Genomic DNA, 12,490 nt, shown 5'->3' on the forward strand with positions numbered 1-12,490 from the left:
TCAATGTCAAACACTCGGAAGAATAACGTAGTGGATACACCTAAAATCCAAGTCTATTTCATACACCTATGCTTACTGACCGCTGTATAATATTATTACTAATAATAGGATTCAAATTCAATTATACAATATCTAAACAGCAACCTACTACGATGCAAACCGATTAAATATAGGAAAACTAATTAAAGTATACACGGTGATACATTATTGTTATACCCGATATGCATATTATCATTTTAAAAGAATTCGATACCAATCGTTTTTAGGGAGTTCGATACAGGCAGTTTTCAAAGTGTGTGTCGTATATAAAATATATGTACGTAGAAATAATTTTAATGTAATACACAATACCAGCGTTTCTCAATGTTGTTTTTTTTATTGTTGGGATCTTTTTTATGTTCACTTTCATCGTAGATCCTGCAATTTATATTAATAGTTTTAATTCAACATTATAAATGAAAATTGAAATAAATATAATAATAATATTCATTTAATTCAAAAAATAATTTCGAAATCAACCAAAAGTTTTTAAATTAACTGACAACCCGAACTTTAAATTAATGGTATTGCAAATTATTATTGCAGATATACTTAATAATAGGCTTTATGAATGAAAATTGAATTCTCATGTGGTATTTCGTTTTTGTCGATACATGAATTGATAATCCCATTTCAAACATATTACGTAAATAGTTGGAAATAGTAAAAGTGAGGATATTCATTTTTTAAACTACACTAAAATTCCACTAATATCATTAGTCAACATTTTTCTTGCAATAATGAATTAGATATAATTTCAATAAAAATTTCATATTCCTTTGATAACATAGTCAAAAGTCATATATCGACAATAAAGAAGTTTTTAATCCAAAAGCAATTTTGATACTTAACCTGCTGTTCATATAGAAAATATTGATTAAAAGTTTCACTCAAAAATCATTGAGGTGTTGAATAATTTCTTCTACAAACATATCTTCTATTTCAATCGTTCTCAAAGCATTTTGTTGGTAGAAAGTAATCAAACTCGTTAGATGTACGAGTATACACATTTTCCCAAATTCTAACTTTTTCTTCAAAGCAACAATTTTTTGGTGAGCAATAAATACATTTACTTATTTATTTTGATGGATGAACTTAAGTTCTATTGAAATTATTAAAAATTTTACTTAATTAGACAATTTTAAGTACATATCCAAATTTTATCAAAAAATTTATATTAATTAAAATTGTGTTCTAAGGAAAAATCTCATATCTTGTTACTTAGTTCAAAAAGTTTTTTAGGGATAACTATCTTACCAGGGTATGTAAAATAAGATAAATATATATATTTCTTTCCCATATCCTCATATAACATTTTAAATAAGCGATTATTTAGAGGCCTACATTTTATAAAGTTTATGATTTTGATAGTCTCATCAAAAACACTCTTGTCGCTTTTTAAGGCTGAGTTTAATTTAGACTACTAGCTATATACGTCGATAATATTATTAACCACTGAATATAAAACAAAAATAAACTACCAATACAATTTATGATTTTTGAGACTTCAAAGGTAAAACCAATCAACTTTATTAAACAGTAAAAATTTATAATTTATCGCATAATTTACATTAACATATTAACTAGGTAACACAATATAGTATCAAAATACACGGTTGTATAGAAGCTAAACCTTTATTATATACCTGTTATAATTAAATGGGTACATAATAGTTTTTTGTTTTCAACCTAATTATTACGTCTTACTTATCTTGCTATAGAGTTCAATACTCAACTATATCGATCAAAAATTAAAATTGACTATTAAATGAGTTATGAGTACCTACGATTAAAAATTATTAAAATATGAATATATCTCTAGATACATTTTTTAAATAAAGTTACATTGAACTCTTTAAATCATCTTTATGGAACTCCAGGGTTCCACAGAATACAGTTTAAAAAACACTTCTCTTTACGCACAGTCAATCTTTCCACTTTCCAACAATACGCTCACGCACACACACGTGCATGTCCCCAATTTGTAGTTGACGAGTAATATTTTTTACTAAAAGCATGACGCACAATGTTCTTATTGTCCATTAAATGACAAAAAGCTAGTATAAGAAAAAGTCTGAAAACATTTTATAATTCTCTATGAAATTAACTTGAAATCCATCATCCCACTTTTATGATTTTTTTGTTGGATTTCCGTAAAATTATACTTGAAAATTTTGTGATTTTAAAATCAAATTTTTAGTGATAGTAAGAGTTAACATTTAAAAATGTTTAATGATTATAATGATTTCGATTAAAAGCTATAGTCAATATAAATATATATTCAAAATGTCTTATCAAATGAATAGATTCTATAGACCTATAGATCAAAAATATGTTTCAAATGTTATGTTTTTGTAAAGAATATCTTTGTGTTTCAAAATCATAAATATAACAGCATTTATATTTGTTTTAAGGGTTGTATATACTAATTTCACTATTATATTTGAAAATGTTTTTTTACAGATGATCTAATGCCAAATTGTTATAGGTAGGTACTTGTGTTTTTTAAAATCTAATAATGATAGAGCACAATCAATTTTCTCCTGTATGTATTGTGAGCAACCCTAGTATTTTTAATTAATTAAATTTAATAAATTATAATTTATCATTCTACATTGTGGAAAACTTAAAATCACTCGAAACCATAATTGATCCATATGAACTAATTACACAAATTCCATGAAACGACGTACTTATTATTTTTTAATATACCTTATCTTCACTAAAATAATAATTAGAATTAGAAAAAATCAATTGAATTGCATATATTAACTGTTATTCAATAACTCACGAACTATTAAATGAACTAAAATTATTTATACAATGTTGGGTAACACTGAACCATATTATACATTAAATTACTGAATTAGGGACAAATCTAAAGAAAAAGGTTAAAGTATAAATGTGACATCAGGTGCTTTAGTTTTACCCTGTTAGTATGTACCTACATAATAAATATTACAATGTCTCATCGTTATCGTCCCCATACATACTCGTTCACCGATCATATTATAATATGTATATATACTCTTCTATCCAGGTCCTATGTAAACTTACATAACTATTTGAATACTCAATAGAAATTAATAATTGAATATTTAAAATATTTACATAAATTAAATAGGTAACTCAAATTTGTATGAAATATGAAAACAAATATTGAAATTTACATAACAAAAATCAAAGTTCGTAATATAATAAGAGTTATTTAATATTAATAAAATATTATTTTATAATATTTACCTCCCATATTCTATCATAAAATAATAATTAATATTTACAGTAGTGATAAAAGTTTATGTAATCTATCATTAACGTATAGTATATATGCACATTAATGGAACAAAATATTTCTTTGATCATATTAAAAATTGGATTATCGTTAAAACGAAGTAAAAAATCCATAGCCACTCAACGAAATACTTTTTAAATGATTTGAAGAGTTGTAAGTGGATATCAGAGTTGAGTGTTTCATCGAGTATCCCAAGCCAATGATACTCTACTTGAAGAAAACGTCTAAATATTTATTGTAAACTTAAGATTCATCATCCAAGTAGTAAAAAAAAACTCACTTTGAGGGATTAAAACATCTTTTTTTGAAATAAGCTATTAGAAACTAATTAAGACACATTATAAAAATTATCGAATTAACTTGATTGAACTAAAAAACATAAACGTATGTAACGTAAATTTCATGTCAAAATTCAAAACTGTGTAATAGATAATATTATATTCAAAACCTTATTTTATTGAAATTATTTAATTATAACTTTAAAAATTAATATATATTATATACGCCTCTGCGGCTGTTTTATGTAAATATAATAAAAAAAAATATATGAGATTTGGATAAACCATTGAGGCATATATCTTTAAATTTGATATCCATAACAAATCACTGAATTGGAAAATCGGTTCTTAGTGGTTCTCAATTTATAAAAAGAGAAGATAAAGATTTTACTAACAACAGATGATTGTTTATACATTTCATTGTCAAATATTTTTATGTATTTTCTATCTTAATTAAAAATGTATTGGACATTAATTTAAATTGTGTTTATTTTTGAATTAATGTATGTCCTAAACATATTTTGGTTAAGATTCGAAAAAATAATAATAATTATGGAATAGTTAACCAAAAAATATACAATTTACATAGTATATCAAATACAATGGCATATTCATATCACTTAGGTAAAAGTCCATATATTTCTTATATAAGTAATAACTATTACTCAAAATATTTCAAATTTAACAAATCAATGTTTTATATTTTATTTCATTTTAATCTGAAATATTTTCATATTTTATAAATGTATTATGTAAAAATGTTTTGTTTGGCCAATAAATTATTCTTATTCATATACTTGACGTTGACGCTGTAACTACACACAACAGAAATAACTGGTAATTCATACACAAAGTTATACATTTTAAAATTAGTGCCAACACTTAATTAGTACTAAGTTTTGAAAATAGACTTTACAATAATTTCTATTCTCTCTGAACACTTAATAACATACTTTCGGTCCACGAGACTATTCCCAGGGCCGCATTAATCCGTCGCTTGAAAAGACTGTTTGGCAAACAAATCAATACGCAATAGAAGGAAACCAATCTAACCGTGTTTCTCTCGTGAAATAACGTTTTTTCCGCCCTCTGCTTTCTTCCAACTCTATGTCTCTTCTTTATCCTTTTTTTCTCTTGTCTCACTCTTTCTTTAGCTGGGCAAAACGAATGACAAAAATACTACGCCCTGATTGCTGCGCGACCGCAAGCCGTTCTTTTCAATTCGCTGAGGTCGCATTAGAACGCTCAAAAGGCACTTGATGATATTTTCTCTCTACTCCACTGGCTTAAAGGGGACGGGACAAAACTTCCAGCTGCACTAATAGTATTGGGTAGGTGTATGTTTTTCTCTTCACTACTTTTTTTCATCAGAGAAACGTACCAAAAACTATTTCATTGTATGTGTAGACGCCTGTTACTACATAAACAGGCCGTTAGGTCCAACGGTAAATAACGGGTTAAAGAACAGCCAAACTCCCCCTTTGAAGCTTTATATAAATAATAAGAACGTGTAGATAGGAGGCTAAAACATGTCGTAAATAACACCTTAAAAGCTCCCTTCTTCTGGAGTAAAATGCCCTTTCTCTCATCTTCACAATACAATTCTTCACGTCACCATGCAAGCAGATTCATTGTGAAAAGGTCGCACCTGAGCACTAAGCTCTAAAAACTAGCATTTCGTTTTCATAAATTATTCACCTTGGTCGAGGTGGTTTTTCTTAGAAATATTTATGCTTTTTTTATCTTCCGACCATTCCCTGCATCTATGAAACATTAACCGTGCAGTTAGATTTACCGCCTTCAGAAAATAAACAATTTCCGACGAAAAAATCACATTTCCTTGAAAAACCCACTTCTTAAAAGTACTTTTCAAAAGTGAATCAAGAAACTGATTTTTAGCTTTGAACTTTAAAACTTATTAATTATTCTTACGGAACAAGACATTTTGAATTCAACAACATAAATGTGCATACATTTTCATTAAAACATTACAATCCTTAATTTTTATTATGCATTATGTAAAATTATACATTATTAATATAATATATATAAATTATTAAATAATCATGAGCAATCGACTTGAAATTTAAAATATTCTTTTATTTTCCGATGAAAAAAACTTATTCTATACACTCTTGCAGTACATATTGTAATTTTATTTATTTATATATTTTCATATTTGTATATTATAAGTTATAACGTAGGTATTAAAATATAATTTTTAATTTTATATCAAAATGTCTGAAAATGCTTACTTATAATTTATTTGTTTAAATAAATATAAGATTTTTATAATAAGTAGGTATTGTCTTTGAATATATTCATACTATAGTTAAAATGGGGTATTTTATTATACTATTTTGTTTTGTTATAATATTTTTAACTTATATCATTCTTAATTTTATATTTTATTGTAATTGTAGAAGAATTAAAATCTTTCAAATCGTTTACACTATAACTACTATTATATATCATAATTAAATTATAAAATGTACTAATCTAAAGATCCTATGTTTATTATTCACAAAAAATATATAAAATACCTACTACGATATCAATAAAAATCTGATTACTACTTGAAATAAAATAACTGACGAGAGAGAAAATAGTTGAAGAAAAGTAAATAAATAATAAACAAAGCCAATAAAACAAAACATTGTGTATCGATAAATAATAATAAAAAAAAGATTCTGACCTTAAACGGGGAAAGCTATAAATTTTCATTAGTGTCGTTTTTACATTTTCCACGGGGGACAGAATAAAGTTTATAGCTTTGGGTTTTAGTGCCTAGAGTGAAAGTTTCGACGCAATTCAATTGACTAAAATAATCGGGTAACGACTTTATACAAAAATGGATTATACCAAAATCAATTATTTTAATATTAATGTTTAAACTAGATACATAATATTAAATAATTATTCCATTAATCAATCTAAATATATAATTTTTAAATCTTATAGTTATGGTAATAAATTATAATTATATTTAGACTAAAAATTTAAATTTAAAACTAGTAAAATTTAATTTTTTTTTTAATTATATTATTTTAAAATTTATTCATATAATCCATATAGTCATTACTATAATATCTTGTATTAGACTGATTACATTCTATCTTATACAAGTAAAATAAACTATATTTATATTAAAATTAATATTAGGTCATAATTTCAATTTTCCTATAACTTCACGTATGCTGTATACACCTAATAAACTTTATAATAAAATTATATAGTGTTTTTAACGATAATTTAAAAAGAAAATACTGTCATTTGTATATTTGAATAAATATAAAATATAATATTTTGATAAAAATAAGAATTATATTTATTCAAAAGAATTTGAAATGCTTTCACGTGAGATGATGAAGTAAAACGAGGGTAGGGAATTAGAATTCATCTAAAATTTAAATATAACTTTGTTGAAAAAGGTATCTTTATACTTTTTCTTAAATAAACACCAATGGATTTATACCTTGCAGAGGAATATCATTATGAAATACTTTTATCATGTATCTACCATAAGAATAGAAGGCTTAAAATATAAACAAAAAATTAAAATTCATAGGTGTATAATATTTACTACATTACAACTTAAAGTTGTTAGTATTTTACTAGAACATTAAATTAATACAGTTTAAATATTATTTGGCATAGATCAAAAGTTTAATTATAGTTAAATTATATAATTGTTTTCATCTAAAATTTTAGATTCTAGCTATATTACTTATTTTCATTTTAATAAATACTTTATTTTTTTCAATATACCCAGTATAAATATGAAACATCCTAATAATATAAAACAATATATTTTAAATTATTTAATTAAATTATATTATGTTTTTATTAATGACAAATGGAATAAAATAGTTTTATACATTCAAAAATAGCTAATTAAAACTCTTATATTTATAATTTATCTTTCAACTAAATAATTATAAAAGTATTCAAGTTTTTATTAATTTTAATTATTGAATTTATCATTTTTTTACGGTATGATTTGTCTTATTGAATAAACTTTATAAATAACCATTAGCAATCGATTTAAGATATACCTAAGTAATTAAATAATTAGTTATATTATTATTATAATCTCACATTGATATATCACTTACATAATATTTACTTTAAACCCAACTTATCCTAAACTAAGAGAAGGCATATTTCGATTATTTCAATGGTAAGTACACCATTACAAATATTACTCAAGTATAGAAAAAAAACTATATTAACTTAAATATATTGAACAAATCTCATCAAGAATGGTTTTATAAGTTAAACTAGTCTCATATCAAAATTAAATTAGATAATATGCATAATTTACATAGTTATTGTTTGATTGTTATTCCTTTGCATAAGTATGAAAAATAACGATAATAAAATATAATAAACCCCCTTTTCAAAGTACGAATTTAATAAAGTACTAATGTATATCCGATATAATCTTTCCTTTACACTAAATTTTAAAGTCTGATCTATTTATGAATATAATTTAATATTTCAGTTAAGATTAAACAAGCATAAACCATATTAGTTTGTAAAAACTTACAACACAATTTAAATATTTTTTCAGCAGGAGTTTATTACAATATACGTATACTATATGCTATGCATAAGTTTCTATATACCAATTTAAAAAATAAAAATATTTAACTTATTCGTAAAAAAAAATTATTTCAATTCATCAGTTATACCAATACCATGTACATTTAATTTATATATTTTAAGCTACATATTATGTTTATGTATATTATATATCAGGAGTGGCCAAACCGCGTCTCACGAGCCGCATAGACTTTTGCGGCTCACAACTTATCGTAACATTTTTACAAACAAATTTTTTTAATATGAATTCATGTATTTTATAATAATTATATGACCTTTTTTTTTAAAATTTTGGTTCTTCTGTATTTATTAATACATTTGGTGGCTCGCTAGTCTCTTCACGCTGGCCACCCCTGTTATATATTTTCATTTAGTTATTTCTAGTCTAAAGTTTAGTGTTTTTTTATTAGATTTTTTTAAATACATAATTATACATTTATTATTTTTTTATAACTCTAATAATATGTAATATTATTATTACAGCGTTAAAAATAATTTCTTTATTTGTAATTAAAGACAAACAAAAAGTAAAGAGGAATTGAAATAAATACTGTGGACGCAGTAAGCGAATATTGTGAAATTATCGACCATCAACATTTGCAAAAAATAAAATAACTTCATAAAAATATAATATAAATTGACTGTGAGATGAAATATAGAAAATTGATTAATTTATATTACAAAAATAAATAATTGAACAACCTAAATAACTTTAAATATCAATAATAAATTAATAACGTATTTTTAATATGATAAATTATAATTCTATAATGTATTATAATATGTTAAAATTAAAATATATACTATAAAAAACTACATATTTAAATCGCTTTTAAATAAACTCTGTTTTAAACATTTTTAAAAATAATAAAATTAAAAAATATTTACAACTTATTGATAAGTAATAAAGTAATAATTATTTATTTTATTTTATTCTAAATACACAATCTCATTGTTATTCAATTTTATATATATATATATATCACAATGTGCATAACAATGCATCTTAGCCTTTCGGTAAATATATAATTAAACATTTATTAATAAAAATATTATGTGGTCAATGGTCATATAAGTAAAATATATTCAACAACTATACAACTTAAAGTAACTATATGTAGGTAAATACTAAATAGTTATTAGATATATACACATATACCTAAATTTAGTTTATATTTAATACTTGACATTTTGAGATGCATTTAACAAAACTCAAAGATAACCTTCAATTAATAGTGTGAACCAAAATAATTTATACCTATTAAATATAGAACTATAACTGCTTGATTACTTTTATTTAAATTATTGTAGTAAATTATGAAATGTAAAATTTATTTAAACAATTATTATTATGAATTAATTTTTCAAACAGTATATGTTGTAAAAAATCCGATCAGTATTTTATGCAAAAATCATTCGATGTGAAAATGTTCAATGTGCTGATTTCAGGCTTATCCGCTTGCATATGCAACTAGAATACTAATTTTGGCCAAGCGTAAATTAAACGACTGCTCAGCACAGACCGAATTAAACTTGAAATTCAAAATTGAATTGACGTAATTCTCTGCTTATGTCCCTTCATACACACACTCCCAGTATCGCAAAAGCATTAAAATGCTAATTGATTTTTCTCTTCTACGCCGTGGATGAAAGCCCAATTTAATTATGATCCGCAGGCAAAGGCGATTAAATATAGCTTAGAATCATTTTCATATGCATATATAAAATAATAATAATAATAGTAATAAATTAAATAATATGACCCTAATAAGTATAAATAAAAGTAAATTATTTTGTTGCGATATATTTTTTATTAAAAAAATTCAACCATTTCCATTTACAAGCAAATAGTTTTAAAAAAAAAAACATTCAAATCCCATTAAATGTTCACGCTCAGTAAACCTTTCAGTCAAAAATAAAAATACATATTTATGTATTATATACGATTTATATTTATTTTACATGGTTAAAATAAAAATTGTTCATAAAAAATTTAAAGAAATAAAAACTAAGTTTTAAAAAACAATGTTATGTATTATAGACGATATAGTTTACTATAGAATAGACCTTTGATGTAAAAACCAAACTTTGAAGTTTCAAAAGTATTGATAAACAGGTCAATTTTAACTGTAAAATAAATTGCATGATATGCAGTAATATTGCATCAGTAATATTTATCGTGTGCATACTGTATATTAAATTCAAAATAATCTAAATTTTGTATAATGTACATGTGTTATAAATTATAATCAATACAATGAAAATTGACAAATATATATATTTATACATTGAATTAAAATGAAGTTTCTTCAGTGGGAAGGTTAGATTATTTCATGCATTATTTAATGTTATTTTATTTTGTCAGTTAAACTCATTGTTAAGTTGCATGTAACCGTTAACCTATAAAAATATTGATAAAATGAATATTATTTAGATTTTAAACTAGACACAAGACTATCAAATTATATTTATTTTCGTGTCTGAAAAATTGAAATGAAAACATTTACTTTAATCTTTGACATTGAGAGGGATATTTCATAACGAATTTGATCTATTTAATACTTAAGGGAATCGAAAAAATTTCCAGTTATTTTCTGAATAAAAAAAACAACAGGAAATAAGAAATTTTATAATACAACATGAGCTTTCGACAAAAACAATTTCGTTATTGGTTTATCAAATATTTATATTACCTATTCATTTTTATTTTTTAACATGATAAAATTAGTTTTATGAAATATTTTTAGTTTTTTGAGTTATTTGGTTAACATTGGAATTTAAAAAAAAAAAAAATTTATTACGATTTATATTGATAATATTTTTATTTCTAAGTCAGAGTGTTTGTTAAAATCACGAACATTTTAAAATAATTGTTGTGTTTAAAATTCATAAATTTCAATTTTAAGACAAAAGGTTAAAAAATGGTCAATTATTCTTCTAGGAATTTAAAGTATCTATAATACAGTTTTTTATAAGCTTTTTAAACTCAAATTTTGTCGAAATTGAAAAATAAAAATTTTTCCACAGATAATTTTAGTTATCTTGTTCTTAATAAAAATGTATATATTAAACCTATATAAACCTGAAACGTTCGGGATTGTATTTGTCATAATTTCTTATCTAAAGTGCGATTTAAAAATATTTTGACTCTTTTTAAGCTATTCATACCATTCTATGATAGATCGTTGTTGATAAAGAATTATAAGTTATTTACGATGTTTTTGGCAAAAATTAGTTCAACCTACTGAAGAAACTACCAATAATAGAATATAAACTATCTCTTTAGAAATAAATACTCCTCCACCCGTACCTTACGAATCCTTCATTCAGAATCGTTTTTTCGTATACAATGATTCATTGTTGAAACCAAATTCAACACATCCATTATAGTGACCTCAAGGCTCAAAGTATATTGTACTAATATAACAAAATACTGTACCTAAAATATATTACTTAGATAATATCTCCCTTATAGTATCATGTTGTTTGGCTGAAACACAGATAACAATTTCTCTGTAGTAATATTATTTTATCGTTATCCTTGTGTAGTACCACAAAATTATTTTTTAAGTGATATTACAGAAATATAACTATTTTATCAAAACGCCAGTTACAAAATAAATTAAATTTTAAAAAAGTCTCTTGAAATTTTCCCAATCAGCTTTTGAATGCATGTTAATATTTACGTAAAGTAGTAATATTTACATTCCATATTACTTATTGGTCGTCAATCAATATTGTAAATTCGATGAAAACTTCAAGATTTTTTTGACAACTGTGAAAAAGAAGGATTTGTACACTGACAGAAAAATAAATTACCGTTTTATGCAAATTATAATGGTATGACGTAGCATATACATTTATCATTTTTAATACTTTTTAAATTATTGAACAAAAGGTAAAATTCAGTTTAAAGTGCCTTGATAATTTAAAAACAAATAGGTACTTTGTATTATTTAAAATTTAAGTCGAGAATTTTTTACAAATAATTTAATTCAATTCTTTTTTTAATATCTGACAACGTATTAAATTATTTAAAACATTTTTTTAAATTATTCTTCCCTACTTATTTGGTATATTATAAATACAATAGAATGTTAATAATAAAATTGCATGCTCACGATTTACAACATATTAACTTTAACTTAATAATCATTTTTATGAAATTGTATTAAAGTACTAGCAAATTATAATACAATTGAATATTTTCATTGTAGTAATTTTTATGTACAATAAGTATTGATATCGTTATACACTTAAAATATCAATCTTAGTG

General features: G+C 23.5%; 2 protein-coding genes across 4 annotated transcripts in view; one reads left to right on the top strand and one right to left on the bottom strand.

Moving 5' to 3' along the window:
* Positions 1–12,490, bottom strand: part of LOC114127383 (disintegrin and metalloproteinase domain-containing protein 11) — a 228,533-nt gene that overhangs the window by 205,592 nt on the left and 10,451 nt on the right. The window lies entirely within an intron of this gene.
* The window catches only part of LOC114127329 (ABC transporter F family member 4-like), a 220,455-nt gene that overhangs the window by 111,943 nt on the left and 96,022 nt on the right, over positions 1–12,490 (top strand). The gene's annotated exons all lie outside the window — the stretch shown is intronic.

The sequence above is a fragment of the Aphis gossypii genome, chromosome 2 (genome assembly GCF_020184175.1).
Source record: "Aphis gossypii isolate Hap1 chromosome 2, ASM2018417v2, whole genome shotgun sequence".
Taxonomy (NCBI): Eukaryota; Metazoa; Arthropoda; class Insecta; order Hemiptera; family Aphididae; genus Aphis; species Aphis gossypii.